This window comes from Monodelphis domestica, chromosome 7, assembly GCF_027887165.1.
Source record: "Monodelphis domestica isolate mMonDom1 chromosome 7, mMonDom1.pri, whole genome shotgun sequence".
In the NCBI taxonomy this organism is placed as follows: Eukaryota; Metazoa; Chordata; class Mammalia; order Didelphimorphia; family Didelphidae; genus Monodelphis; species Monodelphis domestica.
Window position 1 is genome coordinate 169,911,572 of NC_077233.1, and position 26,305 is coordinate 169,937,876.

Below are 26,305 nucleotides of genomic sequence, written 5' to 3' on the forward strand. Positions count from 1 at the left end.
TCTAAATGAACACTATAATGCAAATTCCAACAACAGGGAAATGGGTTCAAGTCAAGAACATATGTGATAACCAGTGGAATCGTGCGTTGGCTATGGGAGAGGGAAAGGTGGGGGGAGAGGAGGAAAAGAAAATGATCTTTGTTTCCAGTGAATAATGTAAGGAAACGACCAAATAAAATAATGTTTAAAATTTTTTTAAAAATTTAAAAAAAAAAAGAAATTTTACATGACAAAAATGAGAAAAGATCATCTTCAAGGCATGGGGAACAGCCAGTGCAAGTGCCCTGACAGACAAGAGAGGAACTACCAACTACTATGTAGGAGGAAAAGAAAGAAGAAAAGTTTGTTTAGATCATAAAGTATATGCAAGGAACAGTAATGCTTAACCAACCTGGAAAAATAATTTGGGGCAGGATTATAAGGGCTCTGAAAGACACAAGGATATATTTGTTATAGAGACAAAAGGGAGCTACTAGAGTTTATTAAATAGAGGTATGATATGCTCAGACCAGCACTTAAAGGAAATCATTTTGGAAGCTATGAGGAGAGAGAGAAACCAGGTAGGCAGATCAGTTAGAAGGCTATTGCCATATTCCAGGCAAAAAGTGATGAAAACCTGAACTATAGTTAAAGATATAAGAATAGTGAAAAAAGGAAAAATGCGAGAGATCTTATATAAATGGCAAGATTTGGAAAATGATGGGATATGTGAGGTGGCAAATAAATTATTGAGTAACACTGAGATTGTGAACTTGGGAGAATGGAAGTATGGTTATATTCTTGACAGAAATAGGGAAGTGTATGAGCTCTGTTTTGAAGAACGTGATTTTGGTGTGTGTATGGGACATCCAGTTTGAAATATCTAATAGGTGACAGCCACCATGATCTAGATTTGCTAATAAATTTTGATAAAACTAAGATTCAAAGGAAAAGAAGCTACTGAGTGATGATAGCAAGGAAAGAGTCTTAAAGTAACAGTGGGTAGCAAGGAGTACTCCAACTTCTTCTTGAGGACCAATACTACAGAGGTTTAAGAGGATACACCTAGTTCCAGAGTGGGTAACCAGGGATGCTGTGCCACCTGGAGGAATTCAGGAATGACAGAAGATGAAAGAAACATAAGAGGAAAAGAAACAAAATGAAGAAATATTTGTTAGTTTCCTAAAAGGCATTTCAGAGGGCACAATGGAAGGGCCTGGCAGAATTGGATTAGTACATGGAAGGGACATAGTTGAGGAAGATAGGGACCAGAGACCTGATATAGGAGCTACAATAGATAGTTTACTCTTAGATGTTTGGCAATTAATTATCACAGTGAGCAAGAAAGTGGTAGGAAGTGAAAATTGACTAGCCATAGGGAATGGTTTAGTTGCTTTGAATTAGATTGTGATTAGATTAAGGTACTCACAGTCTTGGCAAGGGGCTTCACTCAGGGATAGAGTGGTCAGGAAAAAGGATGGAGGGGTCTTCATCCAGGAAAAGATGGTGAGGGGAAGGGAGGTTCCACCAATGGGGTGTCTAGGTAAGGGAAGGCTAAGCAATGTGGGGTACAAGGAGTTTGTTTAAGGGCTAAAGAGGTGACAGTAATCACATTCTTGCCATAGTCAGAACTATATCTGAATATTGTGCTGAATTTTGGCACTACATTTTAGGAAAGACATTGATAAACTGAAGAACATCCAGACATGATGAAGGTTCTTGAGATTATATTTTATCAATTGAAGGAATTAGAGATATTTAACCTAGAAAAGAGACGGCTTAGGAAGAACATGGCAGCTATCTTCAAATATTAGAAGAGCTGTTATGTGAAAAGATTAGATTTGTTCTGATTGACCAGATGGTAGTACTAAGAACAAGGAATAAAAAATGCAGATGTAGGTGTAGACAGTGTAAGTGCAAAAAATTCCCAATAGAGCTATCCAAAAGTGGAATGGACTCCCGACAGATGTAGTGTATTTCCCCTAACTAAAACTTTCCAGGTAAAGGATGGACAAACACTCGTCAGCTTTAATATAAAGGGGATTTTTGTTCAGGTGCAGTTGGATTATATCGGGGTCCCCAAACTATGGCCCATGGGCCACATGTGGCCCCCTGAGGCCATTTATCCATCCCCCACTGCACTTCTGGAAGGGGCACCTCTTTCATTGGTGTTCAATGAGAGCATCTTATGCTCCTGGAGTACTATATGTGGTAGCACCACAAATCGTGGCAGTACTACTTCCAGTGACATAATCCTTTGTGTGGCTCCTAGTTCTGAGAGTAACTGAATGAGAATGAGGCGCTGTGCAAAGGATTATGTGGCTGCACAATGGAAGACATGTGCAAGGTGTGACAGGCCCATCACAGCCAGCGCTGCAGCCTCTGCTATCTCAGACAGCGGTTTACAGATTTGTTCATAGTTTTTTTTTTAATAGTCTGGCCCTCCAATGTTCTGAGGGACAGTGAACTGGCCCCCTGTGTAAAAAGTTTGGGGACCCCTGGATTAGATGAACTCTGAAGCCCCTTGTATTTCCGTAATTTTGCCACCCTCCAATTACTGACACTTCCTTCACAATCCAATCTTCATCATTCATGTCTTTTTTATCAATCAGAGTTCACACTTCCTGTCCTCCCCTATTAATCACCTCCTTAATCGGAGGTCATTTGTCTCTGGTACTGAGATTCTTCCAGTTTTCAATTTCTTCAGATGCCTGTTTCTGCCACCATCCTGATTCTGTCATTCAACTTTTGTCTCTTCATCAAATTAGCAACTATAAACCCCATATTTAAATCACAAGAACAAGATGACTTTTGGCTTATGGCCCTTTTCAGATAAACTCCTTGAAAATGTCTATATTCAGTGCTTCCATTTTCTCTCAGATAAAAGAGCTCTTTCCAAGTAAATATAATGGCTTCTTCTCAATCCTCATCCTTCTTGGCCTCTCTGCAGCACTTAATATTGTTGACCAAATTCTCCTCCTAAATATTCTTTGGGTTTTTGAGACTGTTCTTTCTTGACTTCCTTTTTTCTGTCTGACCATTCTCAGTCTCTTTTAATGTACCTTCATCCTTGTCAATCCCACCAATGGTGACTTTGTGCTAGGCTCTGTGCTAGGCCCCTTTCTCTTTTCTCTTTATACCCAAGTACTATTTGAAAATCTTATTAGATCCCATGGGTTCAATTATTATTTCAATGCAGATATATCACAGATCTATTTATCCAGTCCTGTAACAATTAAATTTAGGCTTTGACTCAATATGAGAGTTATAAAGTGATTGCTGTTTATAAAATATTAGCCCTTAAGTCAAAAAAGACTGTAAGCAGCTTTTATTTACAACAAAGTAGAGATAATGAAAGTGGGAAATATAGGAAGGAGACACAGCCTGGTCTAGCCTATCAGCCCTAAGTGCAAATCCACATGGATTTCCCGGTAGTCCTCAGCCAAAAGTCCCAGTGGTGTCTTCAGCCAGAGTTCCACCAACACAGAATGACTCCAAAGAAAAGCGTGTCTCTTCAACTCTACTCATCAACGCAGAATCCAAGGGAAGAGTCTCTCCAAAAAACAAGGGAGAAGAGTCCTTCCTCCAGCCTGGCTCACCAATGCAAAGAGAGAGAATGAATGCTTGAGCTGGCCTTTTTAAAGCAGTTTTCTCAAAAGTACTTCCTGTCGATACCCCACTTTTCTAGCACTGCCTTTGGAGGTGTGAGCTTTCACCAGTAAGTGACTTGTGAACTCTCATACTTAATGGTTAAGTAGGGCTACTTTAAGTTCTTGACTGATTAACTCAAACTAGACAAAGGAAATAAAGAATTCCCTGTCAGTCCTTGTCTCTCTCCTGAGCACCACCCCCACATTTCCAACTGCCTATGAGCCATTTCAAACTGGGTATCCCATCGCCATCCCATACTCAACAGAACTCAACTTCACTCAACAGCAACTGAAACTCAAAATAGAATTTTTCTTCTCCACCCTCCACCTCCAAAGCCTTCCCCCTTTTGAATTTCCCTATAACTGTCAAAAAGCATCATTAGCCTATCAATGCTTAAACCTCTGTTTGAACTTCCATCCACAAATCTGATCAGCTGCCAAATCTTGTCATTCCTTTCTACATACCATCTCCCCATCTATACCTTCACAAAGGCACCACTCTAATTTAGGCAGGTCCACATCACATCTTGCCCAGATTTATTGCAACATCTTCTTGACGCATGAATTTTTCTTATTGGTTGGACTAGCTAAACCCAATAAGTTAGAACAAATCAGAGAAACAGGTTTTATTACACTCCGAGTGTGACATACCCCACTAGGAGTTGATAGAAATGTATGTCATTCACAATTCAGCTAGTAGCATTTACATGGTAAATGAGATTTTAAAAGTTGGCTTCTCATCATAGTGCAGCTATTTATGCAAAGAGAAATTATACATATTAAGGAGAATGTATATCATTAACTATACAAGATAGAGAAATGAGGAGAACTGGCAAAGAGGCAAATTAGGTTTTATGTCAAGAAAAATTGTATAGTCATCCCAACTATCCAAAAGTAGAATGAACTTCCTTGGGATGGGCAAGACCTCTTCCTACTAGAGGTCTTTTAGCAAAAGTTGGGAGGACATCTGTTGGGCATGTTGTAGAGAGGAGTCAATAGTTTAAGTCTGAGAGTTGGACTAGACACTTCCTCTCCCAGGGTTCTTCCAATAATTATGTGCTGGCCTCTTTGGTGTATGACTGTGAAACCTGGACAGTATACCAGTGCCATGCTAGGGAATTGAATAGCTTTGATTTGAAATGTTTGGGGAAGATTCTAAAGATCTCTTGGCAAAGCAAGGTACCAAACGCTAAGGTCCTTTCTCAAGCTAAACTGCCAAGCATTCAAATTCTACTGCAGAGAACAAAACTTTGATGGGCAGGCCATGTTTTTCAAATGCCAAATGTACATTTGCCTAAAAACTACTTTGCAGAAAACTCACACAAGACAAGCACTTACATGGAAGCCAAAAGAAGCAATACAAAGATACTCTCAAGGTCTTTCTGAAGAACACTGGCATCGATTGGGAGACATGGGAGACACTGGCACAGGACCAGTCAGTGTGGCATGCCTGCATCAGAGAAACAGGTGATATCATTTTGGCTCTCTTTAAATATGAAGGACAACAACCAACCAACTGAGAAAGAGAAGGGAATATATTCTTGCCAGTATAGCTAGTTGCACTAAGTCAAAGGGAACTCCCTATCTGACTGGAAAAGGGAGGAGGACATTCCAGAGACTTGATATTCTTTTTTTTTTTTAAGTAATTTGATCTTTTTATACCATTAAGGAGGCAAAGAAGACTTTAAACAAAATCAGCTATTTCAACTGGTCATGTAGATCACAAAGGGGTGACACACAGCAAAATGGCAAATAAAGAACAAAATGGTATCAGTTATATTATCCCCAAAATCTTTCAACATTTCTAATTGTTCTCCCTGCCTCAAATCACTTCTTACTCCAATCCATCTTCCACTAGGATACCAAAGTGACTTCCCTAAAATACAGGCCTAACTGCATCATCTTCTTTGCCTCAACCTCCCCCTACTCTACCATCAAGCTCAATAAATTCAGACAGTTCCCAATTACCTCCAGATTAATTGTGTGAAATCCTTTGTCTAGTCCTTCCTCTCTTTCCAATCACCTTACCTTCCATTCCTCTCCATGAACACTGGGATCCAATGATGCCATTCTAGTTACTGGCCCTTATACATGGCACTTCATCTCCCAGCTTTGCACCTCTGCAGTGACTGTCCCTCATCCCTGGAGTGCTCCCCTCCCAAACTCAAACTCTTAGAATCCCTAGCTTTCAGACAACTCAAGAACCAACTTCTCCAGAAGGTCTTTCCTGGCTCTCAGCCCCACCCCATCTTCAGCTACTAGTGCTGTGCCTTCTAAGGTTACTTACCATCTACTCCATAGTTATCTTGTATGTTTTGACATATTTGGTTTCTCCCCCATCAGAATAGGAAGTCTATATGGGCAGGAAGTGTTTTGACTCTTTCTTTCCAGTACTCCACACAGGTACAAAAATTGGGTTTAATAAATAAAGGTTGAGAATTGATTTATGTGTGGACTGATAGTGATTTATTTATAGGCTTATTTATAACCAAAGAAATAGAGGGAGAACTGAAGGTCAGTGGCAAGATTGAAAAAAACACCATAGGATCATTAATTTAGAGGTGGAAGGTACCCTAGAGGCCATCTAATCTAACCCTCCTCCATTTTAATAGATAAGGAAACTGACCCTCAAAGAGGTTAAGTGGCTTGTTGAAGGTCACATAAGTAATAAATAATGGAGGTGAGACTTTGTCCCACCTCTCGTCCCACTCCCATAAAGTGGTAAGAGAATCTAGTGAACAGAAATATACAGAAAGCTATTTGAAGATCAAGAACAACAACAACAACAAAAAACCATTGGATTTTTGCTTGTGGGATGGGTTCTGTGTGTTTGTATAATGGAATAGAAGGAACTGTCCATATAGGAAGTCGAACAGATTGTAGAGTCCTATCAACAGAAAAAAGACAGAAAGTCTACCCTAAATAAATTAAACCTTGCTCAGGAGCCCCCCAAAGATCAAATGGTTTTCTGTCTTTGAGGCAGATTACCAAATCAATTACAACATGGTAACCTATGTGTCACAAAATGAGGAAAAAGATAGAGATTCTTAAATCAAGCAAGAATGTAGGACAAGGAACACTTTGTAGGGATCTGCAGCATTTGCCAAGTTTATATTTCTCTCACTAAAATACATACACCCATGTAAAATTAAAGTTGCTATCCATCCTAGAAGACAATATGAAAAATTGGAAGAAAGGTCTAATCTATAACTTAGGGGAAACTAAGAGTTCCTTAAAAGAACAGAAGTGCTTCATGAACAAAAAAGAGATGACAATATGGAAAATTCTCAATGGCATCAAAGTGGGAATATGGAAGAATGTTATAGAGAATAAATGGAAGGACTACCAAACATTTGATGTTTAATATCCTCCAGGTATAAGATTCCCCCCTTTGTTGGGGAGCTGAATCAGTTTCTAACACTCCAAGGAATGAAGATGAGAATTCTGATGAAACATCATGCAAGGAAGGTTAGAGAAGTAGAGATAAATTTTGTAGTAATTGGTGACTTTCTGTTGAGAAATTAAAAATAGCCATTTGTTAACATGATGTAAGCTGAGAACTCTGTTGTTAAACCTAATGACCAAAATCCACTTCTGGTGATACATATGAGGACAAATTCTATCACTACCACTAGAAAAACCTGAGAGAAAGTCTCTAAGGATTAGGAAGTCCTTAGCAAAAACACTGAAAACTTTAGGGACAAAGAAAGTAATATCACTAATGCCCAATGAAGATAGGGAATTCAGAAGGATAGATTTTTTATTTAAAAACCTTCCTAAAATTAAATAAAAGGAGGCATTAGAGGCATATTAAATTAAGAACACATATTTGTAAGAAAATCTGAGAACCTGAAGGGGAAAAATGGTGAAGACTTTTTGAGTGAAAATCAATAGAGGAAGAGAAGTGATATTTTTTTGAAACCACATGACAGACTACCTGAACAAAAAAAGAAATTAGATGAAGAAACAAATCATAAACCTGCCACAGAAAATGATTTTGTTGTGGAACTAAAGACTTCCAGAAATGAGATATAGAAACCACCCAAAGAACTGCTGGAGCCCTTTTCCTAGAGAAAAGTAGAGAAGCTGATAAATTTTTGCCTTAATGAGTTATGGTGCAATGGTTAGCACACTGGGTCTGGAATCAGGAAGGTCTGAGTTCAACTCCAGCCTCCCTTGCTGTGGGACCCTCAGCAAGTCACTTAACCTCTGATTGCCTAACAAAAGGAGCCACTGTTAAAGAAATGGCAAACCATTGCAGTATCCTTGCCAAGATAAAACGTCATGAATAGCTATGGTCATATGGTCACAAAGAATCAGACACAACTGAACAGCAACAGACAATTTTATCATTTAAAAGTTAGGGAAGTGACAAAGAGAACTATTTTTCTAGATCTGATTCTAACCCACAAGGAAGAATCAGTTGTTGAAACAGAAAAAATGGGAACCTTGGGAATTATTATTTTATCAAATGGTACATGATAGAGAAGAGAAAAGCCTTAATATAATGATGTCTCAGCTAGATTTTGGGAGAGAAAGTTTCAAATGATTCAGAGAAAGGATAGAGAAGCTTCACTAGCCTAATATTTTATGAGGGAAGTTTACTCAAAGGAATAGAAAATTTTAAAAAATGAAAGGATGGATGTTTATGGGGACTTGACAACTGACTCAAATTAACACCCTTCCATCCACCCCTCCCCCAAATATATAGAAGATTAAAAGAAAAGTCAAGTAACTAAGGATGAACACAAGATTCAGATGTTCTAAAGCCCAGAATGAGCCAATGCTGACAATGAGTGAAAAGAAAACAGGTTAGCTGTTTGGGAAAAAGGAGAGGATCAAAGAAAGGATAAAACTGCTATTTTGAGTGGATGAAGAAGAGAAGGCTATTGACTCTTGTGCTATGTGTTTGCTCTTCAAATGAGACAGTAAAAAGTCCAAGATAAGTGAAAAGACCACAAGAGAGCATCTAGTTGCCCTCAATGAGATTAAGTCACCAAGGCAGAAAAAATTATATCTCAAAGTACTAAAAGAATGCATAGATGCAATTGCAGAACTCAATAAAAGATGACAGAGAACAAGAGAACAGCAAAAGTGCTACAGAAATATCCTGATTTTCAAAAAAGGAATATAAAGTCTTCAAACTAAACCAATGAGCTTGACTTTTATAATAAAAAACATCATCAAAGATATTTTTAAAAATACTTACAAAAGGGAAGCAATAATCAAGCCAGTATGGTTCATATATGTGTGTGTATATATATATATATATATATATATACATATATATATATATATATGCATACTTTTAGGATAGGGGAGTGCTGTGAACATAGTGTATTTAAATTTCAGAAAAGCATCTTACGAGCTCAATCATGCTTTCACTGTGTGAATAAGAGATATGTATGAGTTAGAAGATATTACAGTTAGATAGATTCAGAGTATTGTAAATAACTGGAACAAACAAGTAGTCACTAATGAGTCAATTACCCTGGAAGGAGGTTTCTAGGGAAGTGCTCCAGGGCTCTGACCTTGGCCCTTTGCTATTTAACATTTTTATCAATTACTTGGATAAAGGCACATTTGTCAAATTTTCCAATGCTACAAAGCTGGAAGGGATAGTTAATATTTTGAAAGACAAAGTCAGATCTAAAAAAGACTTTGACATACTAGAAAGATGGGCCAAATTTAGTAAGATTATATTTATTTCAATTGTTTAAAATTCTTCATTTGGGTTAAAAAAAAGTCACTTGCAAAAGTATGTGAGAAGGGAGTTGTGGCTAGCAATTCATATGAAAAAGATTTGACGGTTTTGGTGGACTGCAAAATCAATATAAATTAAAGAATTGATATGGCAGTCCAAAAATGTAGTACTATCTAGAAGGGATAAAAGAAGGCATAGAAACCAAAGTCACAAATATTTTGCCCTGGTTTGACTACATCTGGGGTACTGTTGATCAGTTCTGGATACCATGTTTTAGGAAGGACATAGATAAGCTGAAGAACATCCAAAAGAGGGTAACCATGATGGCAGGAAGATTAGTGAATATGCCATCTGTTGAAGGCAATGAGAAAACTAGGAAGGAAGAAGACTTCTTTTTTCTTAAAACTTTTGCTTTCTGTCTTAGTGTCAGTTCTAAAACACGAAAGGCAAGAACTAGGCAATCAAGGTTAAGTGACTTGCCCAGGGACACACAGCTAGGAAATGTCTCTAAGGCCAGACTTCAGCCCAGGTCCTCTGGATTCTGGGCCTGACTCTCTACCTAGTAAAGAGCCTACCCTGCTCCTGAGCTGCCACTAATAGCTGTTTTCAAGTATTTAAAGACTGTCTTATGAAATAGGAATCAGGCTTCTCCTGTTTGACCCAATAGAATAGAGGTAGAAGCAAAAGTTAAGTGACAAAAGGCAATTCCAGCTTGATAGTTCAGGGAAGCCTTCTAATAATTAGCTGTACAGATGTAGAATGAATTTCTTCAAGAGAGAATCTGAACCCTTTCACTAGAAGGGATACTTCACAAGCAAAGGATAAAGATGTTGTAGAAGCAATTTTTAGCTAGATTCATGTTGGATAAGATGACACCTCTGGTACTTTTTTTTTTCAGATTTAAAGAGCTTCATCTCCATGAACAGGACATACAGCTTTTCCGTAACCCATTTTCTATTAACATTGAAAATGTGAATATAATTTACTAAATGGAACTGGCTGTACTGCAGAATTGTGACTCTCTAAAAGACACATTCAAGTCAAGCAGCTTGCCTAATTTCTTTTTTTTTATTTTATTTAGTCAATTTAGAACATTATTCCTTGGTTACAAGAATCATATTCTTTCCCTCTCTCCCCTCCCCCCACCCTTCCCATAGTCGACACACAATTCCATTGGGTTTTACATGTGTCCTTGATCAGAACCTATTTCCATGTTGTTGATGTTTGCACTAGGATGATCATTTAGAATCTCCATCTCCAACCATATCCCCTCGACCCATGTAGTCAAGCAGTTGCTTTTTTCTGTGTTTCTACTCCCACAGTTTTTCCTCTGAATGTGGATAGTATTCTTTCTCATAGATCCTTGCAGATTGTTCAGGGACATTGCATTGACACTAATGGCGAAGTCCATTACATTCAATTGTACCACAGTGTATCAGTCTCTGTGTACAATGTTCTCCTGGTTCTGCTCCTCTCACTCTGCATCACTTCCTGGAGGTTTTCCAGTCTCCATGGAATTCCGCCACTTTATTATTCCTTTGAGCACAATAGTATTCCATCACCAACAGATACCACAATTTGTTCAGCCATTCCCCAATTGAAGGGCATCCCCTCATTTTCCAATTTTTGCCACCACAGAGAACGCAGCTATGAATATTCTTGTACAAGTCTTATTCCTTATTATCTCTTTGGGGTACAAACCCAGCAGTGCTATACCTGGCTCAAAGGGCAGACAGTCTTTTAGCACCCTTTGGGCATATTTCCAAATTTCCCTCCAAAATAGTTGGATTAATTCACAACTCCACCAGCAATGCATTAATGTCCCAACTTTGCCACATCCCCTCCAGCATTCATTACTTTCCTTTGCTGTCATGTTAGTCAATCTGCTAGGTGTGAGGTGATATCTCAGAGTTGTTTTGAATTGCATTTCTCTGATTATAAGAGACTTAGAACACTTTTTCATGTGCTTATTAATAGTTTTGACTTCTTTATCTGAAAATTGCCTATTCATGTCCCTTGCCCATTTATCAATTGGAGAATGGCTTGATTTTTTGTACAACTGATTTAGTTCTTTATAGATTTGAGTAATTAGACCTTTGTCAGAGGTTTTTGTTGTGAAGATTGTTTCCCAATTTGTTGCTTCCCTTCTAATTTTGGTTACATTGGTTTTGTTTGTACAAAACCTTTTTAATTTGATGTAATCAAAATTATTTATTTTACATTTTGTGATTTTTTTTCTAACTCTTGCTTAGTCTTAAAATCTTTCCTTTCCCATCTCTGGTACTTTTAGATGAGTGATTCTACAAAAAGTATAAAAGTACTTTTTACTTTTATAAAAAGTACTTACTAATTTTTAATATATTTCTAAATAGCCTCTTTGCTAGAATTTTATTTAACATTTAATATCCATATTTATTCAGATAAGTTTGATTTCAAAGATATATAAGAAATCAACAATATATAGAACTAAGAGCAATTATCAGCAAATAGAAGTCTTCAAAAGAATTGCAAACCATCAACAACCATATGAGCAATGCTCCACATAGAAAAATTAAAGACATGCAAATTAAAACAACTCTGAGGTTTTACCTTACACCTATCAAACTGGCAAAGATGAAAAAAGAAATTGTGTTACAGTGGCTGTGGTAAGGCAGACACACTAACACACTGTTGGCAGAGCTGCAAATTGGTCCAAACATTTTGGAAAACAAGCTGGAATTGTGAGAAAAGTTCTTAAACCTTTCACACCCTTTGGTCCAGAAATCCCATTATCAGGCATGCATTTTTCAAGGAGGTCAAAGAAAGAAACATCTCATATATACAAAAATATTTATAGTATCAATTTTGTGGTATCAAAAGGCTAAAAACAAAGTAGATACTCATCAATTCAGAAATCAAAGAGCTAATTATGGTATAAAATGTAATGGAATGTTATTGTATCATAAGAAACAATTAAGAATTCAGAGAAACACAGGAAGACTTAGATGAACTAATGTAAAGAGAAGAACTGGGAACACAATATCCTCAATTAAGTATAATAATATAATTTAAACTACACTAAAAGACAAACTGAGATTAATTGCAATATTCAATATCTATGGATGCTGAATATTGCAAATGTCATTACAGAGGTGCATTGTGTTAGTTTTGCTTAACTCTTTTACTTTGTGCAAAGACTCTATTTTGTGGGAGGGAATACTATGAAATATTTGCCGTATAAAAAACATCCTATGCTTTGTTGGACAAATTTAATCTCACTTATCCTCCCAACAATTGAAAGAACCTAATGATTAGGAATGCATAAGAAGATAGCTAGAGACCAAAACTTTCAAAAATAAAATTAACAAGGTAGGACTAGATAGGCTATATTTAAAGATGATAAAATTGTATCTATCAGTTGATCTTAACTGGACATTTATTATCTGGGTGACATGGCTTTTGGATGCTGTGATAAGTCTGAGAAAGAAAACACCCTATTTAAGAGTTTGAGGGAAAAATTAGATGAAACTAAATGAATCATGGAATAGTGTTCCCATGCAGAACAGAGAAGTCATTTCTGAATTATTCAAACAGTGATTCGAGGCAGTGACCTTTTAGTAGCCCCTAAGGGTTAACCATTTTTAATAACTAATTATGAGAAATATATCTATGCTACCATTAGAGATTAACAGTTTGTTTCTGAGAAACAAAATAGAAGGACATTGCATAGTAGGTCAGGACAATGATTATCCAGCTCAGTATCTCATTTCTGACAGTGGTGCCAAGAGACGATTGATGAGAGTATATATACTGGGGAAAACCTTTCCGCCATTATCTTAGTGGATAAAGAGCAAATGGAGCAGTCTAGAAATTCCAGATGGAAAAGCCCTGGGACTTCTCTGAAGGAAATCCAGTGATTCCTTGTTGGTTGCCATAGTAATTCCTCATTCTAGGTCATCAAGTAAGAAGAGAAGCATGGAGCCTGTGTTTCAACAGTAAATAGGGGCATTTGGTATAAGCAGGCAACATCCTAGGCACCTCCTCAGTGAACTGTATCCCTAAACAAATTTAGGAAAGATGTTCCTGTGAGATCTCTATCTTTAAAATCCAATAAGTGACTTTATTAAGGTGGGAGAAGAGCAGGAATTAATGAGATTCTGTGTTTTTCTTTCTCCCTTACACAAAGAACTATTATAAAATTAAAGGGCTAGCACCTAAGTGTCTCTCATTTTTATAATTAGATAAAAATGTTTTTTAAAACATTATGTAAGAAAAAAATATGGACTCCCATTTAGTCTTTTATCTAGGAATCACTATGTAGTTTCAGCCACATTATTCCCCTGCTTTTTGTTTTAATTTTAGATCCCCCACAGAGGATGTATGTGAAGAAATGAAAAAGAGCCAAATAAGATGAGAAAGAAGGCATGGATAGGTTGGGATCTGCACCACTGAAAGGCATACCTACACTGAAGACATGATAGGCCTAGTAAAGTGTTACCCTATACAAGAAAATACAGTACCCCTCTCACCAGGCATTTATAACTGGCCTCTTTCTGGCCTCATTTTTGTTTTGCAGTCATTTATTCAACAAGTATTCAGTGAACATCAGTTGCATGCAGTTTTCTCTATTATGCACTACGAAGATGAAAAAGAAATTGGAAAACACAGATCCTGACTTTTGAAAAACCTCAGTCGAGTTGAGGAGACAAAGCCCATTAGCAGAAGGTCTACTGGAGATGCTCCATGGAAATGCTGGGTCTATGCTGGAGCCATTTCTGGGGAAGGACTTGGGATCTTTAAGATAAGGAAACAGTCCCCTTATTGACAGCTGAATGAGAACAGCCTTAGTGGACCTTAAAAGGGAAGTGACTCTCTACCCCACCACCTTTCTTCTCTTCTATGTGGAGATGTCAATAGTCTTTGAGTCTCTCCCTGACTTGGGCAGAAAGGGTGAAATTGGCATATGGCAGCTCAAGCTTGTGTGGGCTTGGGTGACTGACACAGGGCCTTGGGCCCTTGGCCGCAACTTGTTTTATTTCTTTCTTGAGTATAGGTATATGTAAAATAATTCCTGAGAGAGACATGTCGAGTCCTAGAGAAAACCTTTTAAGTTCAAAAGGCCCAAAGAACCTAAGTCCCTTGGTTAGAGAGGATAGGAAGCAGGGAGAGTCTCTGCACTGGAGAGGATGACCACTGAAGGGCGGAAGTTCAACCAATTCTTGCCCAGGCTTTCCAGAAGAGAATATGGTAGAAATTGTTTGTACAGCTCAGGGGAGAAGTGAAATGTAAGATTCAGGATTCTTGCAAACGGCATCATGTGCTGATGTTGTGGGCTTAAAAAAAAAAAAAAGCCTTACCTTTTGTCTTAGAATCAATACTAAGTATTGGTCCCAAGGCAGAAGTGGGGTAAGGGCTAGGCAATGGGGTTTATGTCACTTGCCCAGGGTCCCACAGCTTAGAAGTGTCTGAGGCCACATTTAAACCCAGATCATTTTGATGTTTTAAGTATAAACTTCTGGAAAGAGAATAAGAGTTATGTTACTGGCTTCTGACAATCAGTGGCTACCTTATACCTTACCTTATCTGCATTGTAGGCAGAGACCTTTTCTGCACCTCACTTTTTGGAAGGTTTTTTAAACATAAGCCAAAACCAAAACCTTAAACAATTCTCTTCTGGGCTCCAAGTTAGGATTATAAAGAGCCAAAGAGAGGTAGGTAGGTGGCTCAGAGGATAGAGTGCCAAACTAGAGTCTGGGGGACTTGAGTTCTTGCCTCAGATACTTCTTAGCTGTGTGATCCTGGGCAAGAAGCTTAACCCTATTTGATTAGCCCAGAGACAAAGAATATTAGACATAGTTTTTCAAGCTCCCCTAGGACTAAAGTCAGTCTTTGTTCATGGGTCCAAAGCTGAGAGTATATTGAGCCATTGAGGAGAGTATATATTACCCCAGCCCTTAGGGCCCAGTAGCCCTAAGATTCTTATTATTATACATATAAAACAAAGGAACAAATGATAAATTACAAATTACTTCCCCGCACATTCCTTCTATTCTAATCAAGTTAGCCCCATACAAATCTTGCACACTCCTCCATAAGTCTTTATTCATTCCATTTCCTCTTTCCAGGCCACCTGACCCTCTTTTTCTCCATCATGACTCAGCTCAAAGCTCAGGTTTTTCAAGAAGTTTCCTCTGATTATCCCTGTCCCACTGAGATCAATCACATGCTCTGTATCCCTTCAATACAAGGATCTAGTGTATCCTAAAATTACTTGGGCAGAGTAGAAAGAAATGCTGCAAAGAGCAGAAAAGTATAAATAAATTAAGCTATGGCTTGAAATACTTTTAGATAAACAATAATGTATATTTTATGCATTTAATAAATCAGTTATATTCCAGGAAGTCAGCAGAGATTTCTTAAGGAAAAGATTTGTTACAGCTCCCTTTTCGTTAATAGTTCTAGTTTTTAAACCAGGAAGCTCAAAAGATGTTAAATGTCACCAACCTTTACAGAATCCTCTGCCTGCAGAATTACTGGAGTAATTCAGCTCTGGAGGGGGTCCCAAACAGTCACCACTTTGTACCTGCTTTGTCAGGACTATCACAGCAAATGATATAGATGTTTACTTATTAAGCACACTGAGAAAGAAATGAGTTGCATAACTCAGTACATTATTAATATAGGAAATTAAACTCCAGGAAAAGTAAATTGCAATAATGAAAATCAAGGATTTTATTGAATATCATTGGTATTTATTCATATCTCTTTGTATTAATTTTTTTGGCATAACCTCCTATCTTCAAAGTGCCTAGTACATATTTTAGATTTCCAAAGAATGTATGCTAGATGAATGGAAAAATCCATTGTATTAATCAGTTGTAGAAGGCTGCCTGGGTAAATATTGTCAAAAGCATCCTGAGCAGTCTAGACAGAAAGTAGGCATTCATTTATTCATTCAAAAACATGTATCAAATGTCTATCAGATCAATATAAGCCACTGTCCTAGGCACTAAGAAAGATATAAATTTAGATAAAACATAATCTCTGCCATCCAAGAGCTTATAGATTAATGAAAGATAAGATAATCACAAATAACCATAATATTATTGAGATATTAAATTTTCATTATATATCATTATGTGAGACATTAGATTTTCAAAAAATGTCATATGAAATAGAAGAGGGAAGGTTATTACAGATTAAGGAAGGATTCATGGAGAAGGCAGAATTTTCATTGAGCTTTAAATCATAGGTAGGAATCCAACAGGTGAAGAAGGGCAAGAAACATTCTTGGCACAGAACAGCATAAGCAAAGGCTCATAAGCAGAGAAATGTGTAAAGATAGCTAAATAGATCTTGCTCTTAAAAATAGAAGAGTTATTAATTACCTCAGGAAACAGTACACAGAGGGCTGGTGTCATCAGCTCTCCTGGGTTTAATTATCTCTATGATAATGATTTTCAAATCTAAATGAATCAATCATAGACATCTCAAACTCAAATAGAGCTCATGACTTTTCTCTCCTAAACTTCCTCCTCCTCCATATTCTCTTCTTCCTACAGCATCTCTAACCCCACTCCACCCCCAGGTTTGTAGCCTCTTTGTCATCCTCAGCTACTAACTCCCCCTCTCATCACATGACCAGACCTTCCCAATTCTACCAAAATCTGTCATTCCTATCTCAACAACATTTCTTGTTTAAGTCTCCTTCTCTACTTCAGCCCTTCATCATCTCTTCACTGGACTATTGCTATAGTTTCTTTCATCTCCTTGCTTCAGATCTCTCCCCATTCCAATTCACCCTCCACCCAGTTGCCAAAGTGTTATTCAAAAGCACAGATCTGAAAAGTCACTCCCTTATTCTTGAAGCTCTAGTAGCTTCCTATTTCTTCTAGGATAAAATATAAACCCTTACTTGCCATTTAAAGCCCTTCATAACCTGACCAGCCTGAAATCTACCTCTGAAAACAGCCTTATTACACATTATTACTCTTCATGAATACCAAGGCTGCTCCTCCATCTCCCATCCTCATATTTTTGCCAAAGAATGCATTCCCTCCTCACTTCTCCCTCTAAGAACCCCCAGTTTCTTTCAAGGCTCAGCTCAAACATCACCTACTTCAATGAAGTCTTTCCTATCTCACCAGCTGCTGATGCCTTTCCCTCGGACTTATCTTGTATCTATTTTGTATATATGCCTATAAATGTAAACGTGGTGCCTGTATTCCCCAAAGACTAAGCTCTTCAACGTCAGAGATTGACATAGTAGGTGTTTAATAAATGTCTGTTGATGGGTTCATATGACTGGTCAAAAATTAGTAGAAAGCAACCAACACAAGACAGGTCATGTTTGAATTAATTACGTCATGAAAGAAAGGAGTGATAGAGCTACTGAAAATGAGCTCCTGTGATAGGACCAGTCCCACTGAAATGGTCAAGGAAAGGAAGGGCAGAGCCCCAGAGTAAGTAAGAAGAAAAGAGTACAAAATCCCGCCCTTTCTAAGGGAGCCCTGAGGGACAGCGCTGGTGCTGAATTCATTGACTGCCTTTATGACCTTAGAAAACAACCTCCTCTCTGGCCTCAGTTTCCTCCCGTACAAAGTGAGAGGTTGGCCTAGAAGAGCTGGAAGGTCTCTCTCAGGCAGAGCGAAACCTCCGGATCAGTCACTGTCGTTTCCCCAGACAGCTATGCAATGCCGAGGTTCACTCTACCTCTCACACTGCCAGTCTGACTTTCCCGAAAGTTCACACTTCACTGCTCCGGTCGAAGTGGGAGTGCTTTCTAAGGTTAGATATCTGTGAGTGAATGCGATCCCCAACCCTAAAGGGGACGTCTGCAGGACCTAGTCCCCAACATTTATGGAAGGAGAGGAGGGAAGAGGCCTAACAGGAGGGATGTGGGCTCCGTTGCAGTTTTTCAGGATGTATTGGGTTCCTTACGTCCAGATTCTCAAAAATGAAGCCAGATTGGATCGAATTGGCGCCTCCTTCCGAAGCCACTACCTGTCCGACGACCCCTCCCTCTTTTCTAAGACGCTGCCAGAGTCAAGCGTCCGGAAGGGAAGTTGATGAGGGCCCATAAATGAATGAATGAATGAATGAATGAATGAATGAATGAATTCAGGAATGAATTCAGAAATGAATGAATGAACGAATGCACACAAGCATACAAACGTCCACAAAGTCCCCGCAATCTGATGCTGAAATGAATGCATGCTTGCATGCACGCAGTCTCCCGTTCCGAGCTGGGCTGAGGGGCCTGACGGGGAGGGCTTGGCTTGTGACTGACCTTGCTGGTGCCAGTCGGACGGACTGGCTGGTGCAGTCTCAGGCTCTGCAGTCCCCGGGCTTGGCGGGGGGGGCGCTCATTGGTATTCCCCAACCTGCCTGCGTCAGGCCGGAGCTGCTACATTGCGCCCCATTCCGGGTCACCCCGACTCCTGCCCCAGCCCGCCAGCCCGTCGCCCTCACCGCTTGCTAACACCACGCGCTGTTTCTCGCCCGCCCCCCAACTCACCCCGCCCCGCGTGCCTCCTCCCTTCCCCCTCCACCAGGCGGCGCGCGCCCAGCCTCAAAACCGTCCCTGCGGCGCTGCCCCCCTCCGCCCCTTAGCGCGCGCCCGCCTGCCCGCCGGGAGGGGGAAGAGAAGGGGGCGCACGAGCTCCCGGCCCGCCCCCTGCCCGCCTACCAGCCGAGGGCGCTTCTGTCAGCACGGGGCCGGAGTAGCCTCGGCGGTTGGAACCGTGGGGCCACCGCCGCCGCAGCCGGTAACGGCCGCCGCCGCCGCTCGAGCCAAGCCGAGCTGAGTGAAGCCTCCCTCGGAAGGAGGGGGCAGGCGGTGGGCTTAGCCCCGGGCTGCGGCCCGCCGCCCCCTCGCCTCTCTCGCCCAGCCCTCCGCAGGGCTGGTCCCCGGGTGGAGCAGGTGGAGAGAGCCGAAGGTAGGTCCCCCGCCACCACCAAGAAGCCCCCCTAGGGCAAAGGCATAGCCACTACCCCAGCTCCCAAGCTGAAGACGGGGATGTGCAGGGCTGGGGCCACGTCGTAAGTTGCGGACAGTAGCCGGAGCTGAGTCTCCTGGTAAGCAACGAGAGCCGGGGGAGGGACACGAGCTTGGGGCGCGGCCGAGTTGGGGGATGGAGGGCGGGCAGGGGAAGGGGGCGCCCTTCGAGCTCGAGCACGTCCAGGGGCCACCCGCAACCGGAGGATGTTCCACGCCCTACAGTTCCAAGCACCTGGCATCGCCCTGGATCCCCCCCCGGGGCGTGGCTGCCCCCTGGCCTGGAGGGGAGGGCATAGGGGGGCAGCATGCGGGTTTGGTGGGGTGGCAGAGGTACCCCTGCCACTCTAGAGCCCACTCTTGCTTTGCCTTCTGCGGGGGCTGGCCTTGGGCAGCATCTCCCGGGCTAACCATTTGCCATGCATGGCACACAGTAGGCATTTATCAATGCTTGTTGATTTGGGGGAGGGCTAGTTGCCTTCTGCTCCAGGAAAAATGTTTGACGGAATGCCCCAGCCAGGACTCTGAAGGTGTTTTGGAGGTTCCATCCGCAGAGGCTCCCCCCCAAGAACTTGACTGTGGAAAGGAAAAGTGTGGAGGAACTGGCCCTTGCAGGTGCAGGGAGCGAAAGTTGGAGCTGTGTAGTGAGGTGAGGGGCAAACTAAAGAAAAATTGAAGGAGGTATCTGTCGCATTTGACAGGGGACACGTCCCTTTCTCTGAAATCTGAGGAAAGGTTTTTGAGCTGGGGAATATTTGACTTGAGGACACAGGCATTCCAGAAAGATGTCTTAGGCTCTTCAGGAACAATATGTAGATTCTTAATTGACTTTTAAAATTCTGGACTTCTTTAAATATAGGTGATGTACCTGTGTGTACATTCCTAGCTTGGTCTATAGTGAGGTTGGAAAGAAAAGAGGTCCTCTAAAAAGAAAGCTAAGTAGATAGATTTTAGCTAGTGATCCTGAAAACTGCTGAGTAGTTTATTTATTAAGGGAGGGAAGATAAAAGAAAAGGCTTTCTTAGAGGCAGGAAGGAATTTGTGTTTATTGGTATGTTACATTAAAACCTGAAGCAAAGATAGTCTACTCATGCAGGAATTCTTAACCTGGGGTCCATGGGACTTTAAGGGATTGGTAGAATAGATTTCAAAGAGTTCTTGAACTGAAATGAAGGGGGAAATTACTTTTCTATTTCAGTATAATTGGTTTTCTTCATAATCCAATGTGTTTTATTTTATGCAATTAAAAGCATTCAAGAAAAGGTTCACAGGCTTCACTGGGCTACCAAAAGTGTGGATCAATGACACAAAAGAATTAAGACACTGACTTTAAGACAAATGTGCCAAGTAAAAAGTAGGGATGGTACCCTGTGGCTGAGTTCCATTAAATCCTTTTATTATTTTTTTCATTATGTTATTCAGCCTGTCTACAGCTCAACTAAGTTAGAATGACAGAATCAAAAGGGATCTTAGAAAACATTTTTACAGCTCTTAGAATTCTCCAGAAGGGAAATTTATTTGTCCAAGGTCTCTAGTTGGTATTAGAGCTAAACCTAGACCCCAAATCTTCAGACTCCCATTTCAGTGCCTTTTTATCCCCTACTTCATCACAGGTTTTCTTTCTAGTTCCTAGCCTTTGGTATTATAATCACTGTAATGTTTCCTATAAATCGAGAAACCTCTAGTAAGTAGGCAAGAAGAAGCAGATTGGAAGTGGTCTTTGATTGAGGGCTTTCCTTAAGAAGTGAGGGAAAGTCATATGATGTGTAGGATGCTGGTGACTGTTGCAAAATAATTGAGATTAATGAAAGGTTGTTAGTCTTAAATGTGGCTGACCATCTCCCCACTCAGCAGGTCCTTTCTCGCAGATAGTCATATGGAAAGTGACTAACACTGGAAGTTGGAGTTAAGGCTGGACCACTATTAGAGAGGAATATAGATTGGGACATAGAGCTACCGATCTGCACCTATACCTAAGATAAACTCTGATAATCAGCAAAAGAGAAATAGGAATCAGGTGCCAGACAAAGGAAGGTGAAAAACCCAGGTCTAGCTTTTAAAAAAGAAAATACTCTGCTTAACTTAATTCATGTCACTAAAAGATCATTTAGACAGAATATTCCTCCCACCTCCACAAAATCAAAAAAGAGTGCCCTCTTTTTTTTTCCAATGCCTTGATTCCCCTCTATTTACTGCTTTGGCACTCTTCTATGTATTCTCTGACCATACTCTTTTTTTTCTCTCTCCTATCACTCATATCTTTCTGCCAGAATCTTTAATAGCTCCTCCTTCCTATTTCTGCTAATATTGGGACTCCCCCTAATATTGGGACTCCCCCAGGCCTATTTCTAGAGAGCCTTTCCCCAATATACCCACTTTCTTATAGAGCTTATTCATATCAGTGGCTTAAATTTTTTGATATATAGGTGACTAATAAATCTCTCACCTCTCAGTTCTCCTTCTCCTAGATACTCTCCCTTTAAACATAACAAAACATAACATAACAAAAAAAATGAAACTGTCTTCCTTCCTACACTTTCCTTTGTCCAATTTACTCATTTTACATAGCTACCAAAATGATATTGCTAATGCACAGATCTAATTATATCACTCCCCAGCTCCAGTATCTTCAGGAGTTTTCCCATTATGTACTACTTAAAGTACAAATTCCTTAGCCTGGCATTCAAAGCACTCCATAATCTGGTTTCAACCTATCTCTAGGCCTTATTTCATACCATTTCCTTTCATACATCCTGTACTCCAACTAAACCAGACCACTTAATGTTTCTGAGTTTATTTTCTATCTTCATGCCTTGTACATACCATTCCACGTCTATAGCTACCTCATATTTGAAATCTTTTATCCTATCCAGCTCAGGTGCCACCCCTCAGGTAAAACCTCCTCTGATACACTCCTATCCCATTTACTGCTACCACCTTCTAATTTATATTATTTGTGGATTTCTGTTATTCTTTTATACTGGGTTACAAAATTCCTTGAGGGCAGAGGGTATTTCCTTTTTTTCATTGTTGTTTTCTGACTTCCTACTACTTTGATACACAATAGGCTCTTTTTTAAAACCCTTTCTGTCCTAGTAACAACTCTAAGACAGAAGGGCAAGGGCTAGGCAAATGGGGTTAAGTGACTTGCCCAAGGTCACACAGCCAAGATGTGACTGAAGCTAGATTTGAAAATGGGTCCATCCAACTTTAGGGTTGTTTCTTTATCTACTTTGTTACCCAGTTGTGCCAGTAGGCTTTTAATAAGTATTGAGCTGAAATATTTCTTCCCATCATACCCCCAAATCTAGGAAGAAACTATGATCCTGAAGTTGACCACAACCACCAGTTTGGCTTCTACTTCTCCTGTTGGTCCAGGTTATCACTTGCACTATCTGGCTAGGGGCATAACAACTAATTTATAAGGTCCTTTAAGACTCATTAAAGCCTTCCTCCAGTGTCTGGCATGACTTGGGCTTTTCAAAGACTATGGCAAGGGAGCACAAGCTCTATTAGATCCTAGCAAGTGAGAAATGCTTCAGGTAGGGACATAGGGCTGAACTATAGGTCTACATTAACCTACCTAAGATCAGAGACTCATTGAACCAGGTTAGCCACAAAGGAATCAACTTTTTGTCCACAGCAACTCTCCAAAACCATGTACTAAGTTATAGGGGACAGAGCACTGTTTTCACCATGGGAGTACTTACACCAGTGAAATTACAGACCCTTAGAGTAGCTTAGATTTATAAAACCCTATGAGCCAACTATGTTTCCCAGTTTTACAAATAAAGTCAGGAAATTTAGGAACCAGCCTACAGTCACAAAACTAGTAACATCAGAGCCAGGGTTCAAATCCAGGTGTTTTGATTTCCAGTTCTGTACCCCTTACACTGACCCTCAGCCTGCCAGAACCATGAAGGGATTGGGGAGGCAGAAATAGAATGATTCAGTAGAGTCAGAGGACCTGGGTTTCAAATCCTAGGCTTTGTGACTGCCTTTGTGGCCTTACGCAAGTTATTTCACTTCTCTAGGTCTTGATTTCTTGATTTATAAAAAGGAAAATATTGGAAAGATCATTCCTGCTAGTTCAAGGTCTATAATCCTAAATTTGCCAGCTCCTCCAGCACTTAGCACAGTGCTCTCAGTTCATAGTAGGTGCTTAAATACTTATTGATTTATTTGTTGGCAAATGTGCTTATATAACTTACTGACAAAACAGTTTTTGTCAATCCCAACAATTTACCCAGCGATCTATGATGTATTTTTTCCTAATTATTCACTACTGACATGGGCAGACAAACATTTTGAAGGAAAAATTAGTGTTCCAAAGAGTTACTTAAAAAGCTACACAGTTTTTAAATTTCCTTATCACATATGAAACTATATAACTATTCTGTGCTTGAAGACCTAGTAACACCTTGATGAGTTACTTTTATTTCTTTACATATATACTTTGGGCTCCAAGAAGAGAAATGTTATTTTCTATGTTCACCCCTAGGTTATTCCTCTGACTGTAAGTTATTTATACTGATCTTCACTACTTGGTGGAGTTAAGAAAATATTTTCTTCTCTATTTTCTTCTTTAATCCAAGTTTTCTCTTCTGGTCAGTTTGTCTTAAACATTTTAAACAATTTAGAAAAATAGGTAGTGATTACAAAGAGCTAGCATGGCATCATCAAAAATAGGCCTTGCCAGGCTAATCTCATAACCTTTTTTGACAAGACTACTATGTTGGTATATCAAAGAACACAGATACAGGATCATAGAATCACATATTTATAACTGGAAGGGACTTTAGCAGGCATCTAGTCCAACATCTACATTTTACAGGTGGGAAAACTGAGACTCAGAGTGGTGAAATGGTTTTGCCCAAGGTCACATAGGTAGAAAATGGTAGAACCAGGATTTTAACTCAATCCCTGAACTCTAAATCTGACATTTCCACCCCACCAAGACACCATATAGTTTACCTCGATTTTGCCAAAGCACTTGACAAATTCCCTCTTGCTCATCTTGTGGGAAAGATGGGAAGACTTAAGATAGACATTGGTACTATTATGGGAATTTAGAATTGAATACCCAGTCCCAAAGAGTTCAATGATTAAGAGATTAATGACCCCATGATAACTTAGGAAATAGGTATTTAGAGGAGGTAGGTCCCCCAGGACCTCTTTGATTTCATTCTATTTGACAATTTTATCAGTGACTTGAACAGAGTTATAGATGGCATGTTTATTAAATTTGCAAAGGGCAAAAAGCTGAGCAGGATAGCTAACACGTTGGATGACAGAGTTAGTCTCCAAAAATATCTTGAGAGACTAGAATATTGGTCCAAATGTAATAAGATAAAATTTAAAAGGCTAAATGTGAATTGTTACATCTGGCTTTTTAAAAAATCAACTTCACAAATATAAAATGGAAGAGGCATGGCTAGACAACAGTTTATCTGAAAAAAGGATCTTTGGAATATTAGTGAGTCAGAAGTATGATATAGCCATCCAAAAGGTTAATGAATGGTATCTCGGGCTGTATTTGGAGAGATCTGGGGAATCATGGTCCTTCTCTCCTCTCCCTCTCCTCTCCAGACTGTCTCTGGAGTATTGTGTTTGATTCTCAGTACCACATTTTAGGGAAGATATTGATAAACTGGAGACTATCCTGAACAAGGCAATCATTGGATTAGGTTCATAGAGTTAGGATTAAAGTTGGAAGAACTCTCTGAGGTCATTGGTTGCATTTGTAGAAATTATGTACCACGGGGAGGAGAAGTGATTTGTGAGAGCCAGGCAGGCCCTCCAACTCCAAGTTCAGTGGAGTTAGCCTGTAAGAGAAAAAACCTGGGTGGGGATTCCCCTCTATGATTCTATGACCTTATATCTATATTCTTCCAAATTACCAATATAGTGACTGCCTAAAAAGAAAATGAAATTAACCTGTTCTTGATGAGATCATGTTGGTTTCTTGTGATCTCTACCTCTTTTTCTAGATTGCTTAGACAGAGCATGTTTAAAACCAAAAGAGAATATTCTGGATCAAAGAAGAAAACAGAAAAGCAAATGCTACCTTTCAAGTATTTATTTGAAGAGCTATCATGTAAAAGAAAGTTTAGATTTGTTTTAGGCCCCACAGGGCAGAATTCACACTATCCTAAGGTGGAATTGATTGCCTTGAAAGATAGCAGGTTTCATTTCAGTAGAGCTCAAGCAAATGTTGTATAACCTTTTGTGGATGTCATAAAAGGGCCTGGGCTAGTGGATGCACCTGCTTACATGACCTTGCAAGGCTTAAGCCCAAAGCTCTGTTTCTGCTCAGCATCATGTTTTACTCCTGGACATTGAAACAGTGAATCTCTTAAACCAGCCCCCATAAGGCATGTTCCACACTCTGTCAGGTTTACTGAGGTCTCCACAAAGGACACCTTGAAGTTCTTGGTCCCTTCCTGGCCCAACTTCCAGGTCACTGGGAAGTTAGCCTTGTCAGTATTGGCCACCAGAATAAAGGAAATATAGTCAGTGTCTGATCCTACATAGCTCATCCCCAAAGATGTTCGCTTTTTCCCTCTCCTCCAAGAAAGAAAAGGCCACACACGTACCCTGAAGGAGAAAGGAGGCTCCTGAAAAGGATGGTGCCAGCTTGGGAGGGGGAGAGGCTAGGGACCCTGCTGTCTGTCGATTCAGTTATGGGTTGGACTAAGATGAGCCTCAGGTCTTTTCTAGCTGTATATAAGGTCATTCGTTACCTGTTACTTCCCTGGCTACCAAGCACAACCTATCTAGTATACTATGGTGGCCTGTTTTGTTTTGTTTTTAAACCCTTACCTTCCATATTAGAATCAATACCATGTATTGCTTACAAGGCGGAAGAGTGGTAAGGGCTAAGTAATGGGAGTTAAGTGACTTGCCCAGGGTCACACAGCTAGGAAGTGTCTGAGTTCAGATTTGAACCCAGAACCTCCCATATCTAGGCCTGATTCTCAATCCCCTGAGCCACCT

At 39.9% G+C, this 26,305-nt stretch overlaps 1 protein-coding gene and 1 long non-coding RNA gene across 12 annotated transcripts in view; one reads left to right on the forward strand and one right to left on the reverse strand.

The window, feature by feature from the left end:
- Positions 1-19,430, reverse strand: part of LOC103098130 (uncharacterized) — a 28,577-nt gene extending 9,147 nt beyond the window's left edge. Inside the window, exon 1 of the long non-coding RNA XR_470156.2 lies at positions 18,602-19,430. This is a non-coding gene — a long non-coding RNA (uncharacterized LOC103098130). The remainder of the gene's footprint in view (positions 1-18,601) is intronic.
- Positions 18,565-26,305, forward strand: part of PHF24 (PHD finger protein 24) — a 32,435-nt gene continuing 24,694 nt past the window's right edge. For 4 of the 11 annotated variants that reach the window (XR_470155.3, XM_007498839.3, XM_007498844.3 and 1 more), the window contains exon 1: positions 18,864-19,389. The gene's annotated coding sequence lies outside the window, so the exon portion shown is untranslated. Of the gene's footprint in view, positions 19,390-19,825; positions 19,959-26,305 lie in introns of all 11 variants that reach the window. The other 7 variants (XM_056806013.1, XM_007498840.3, XM_056806011.1 and 4 more) reach the window with 7 other exon arrangements.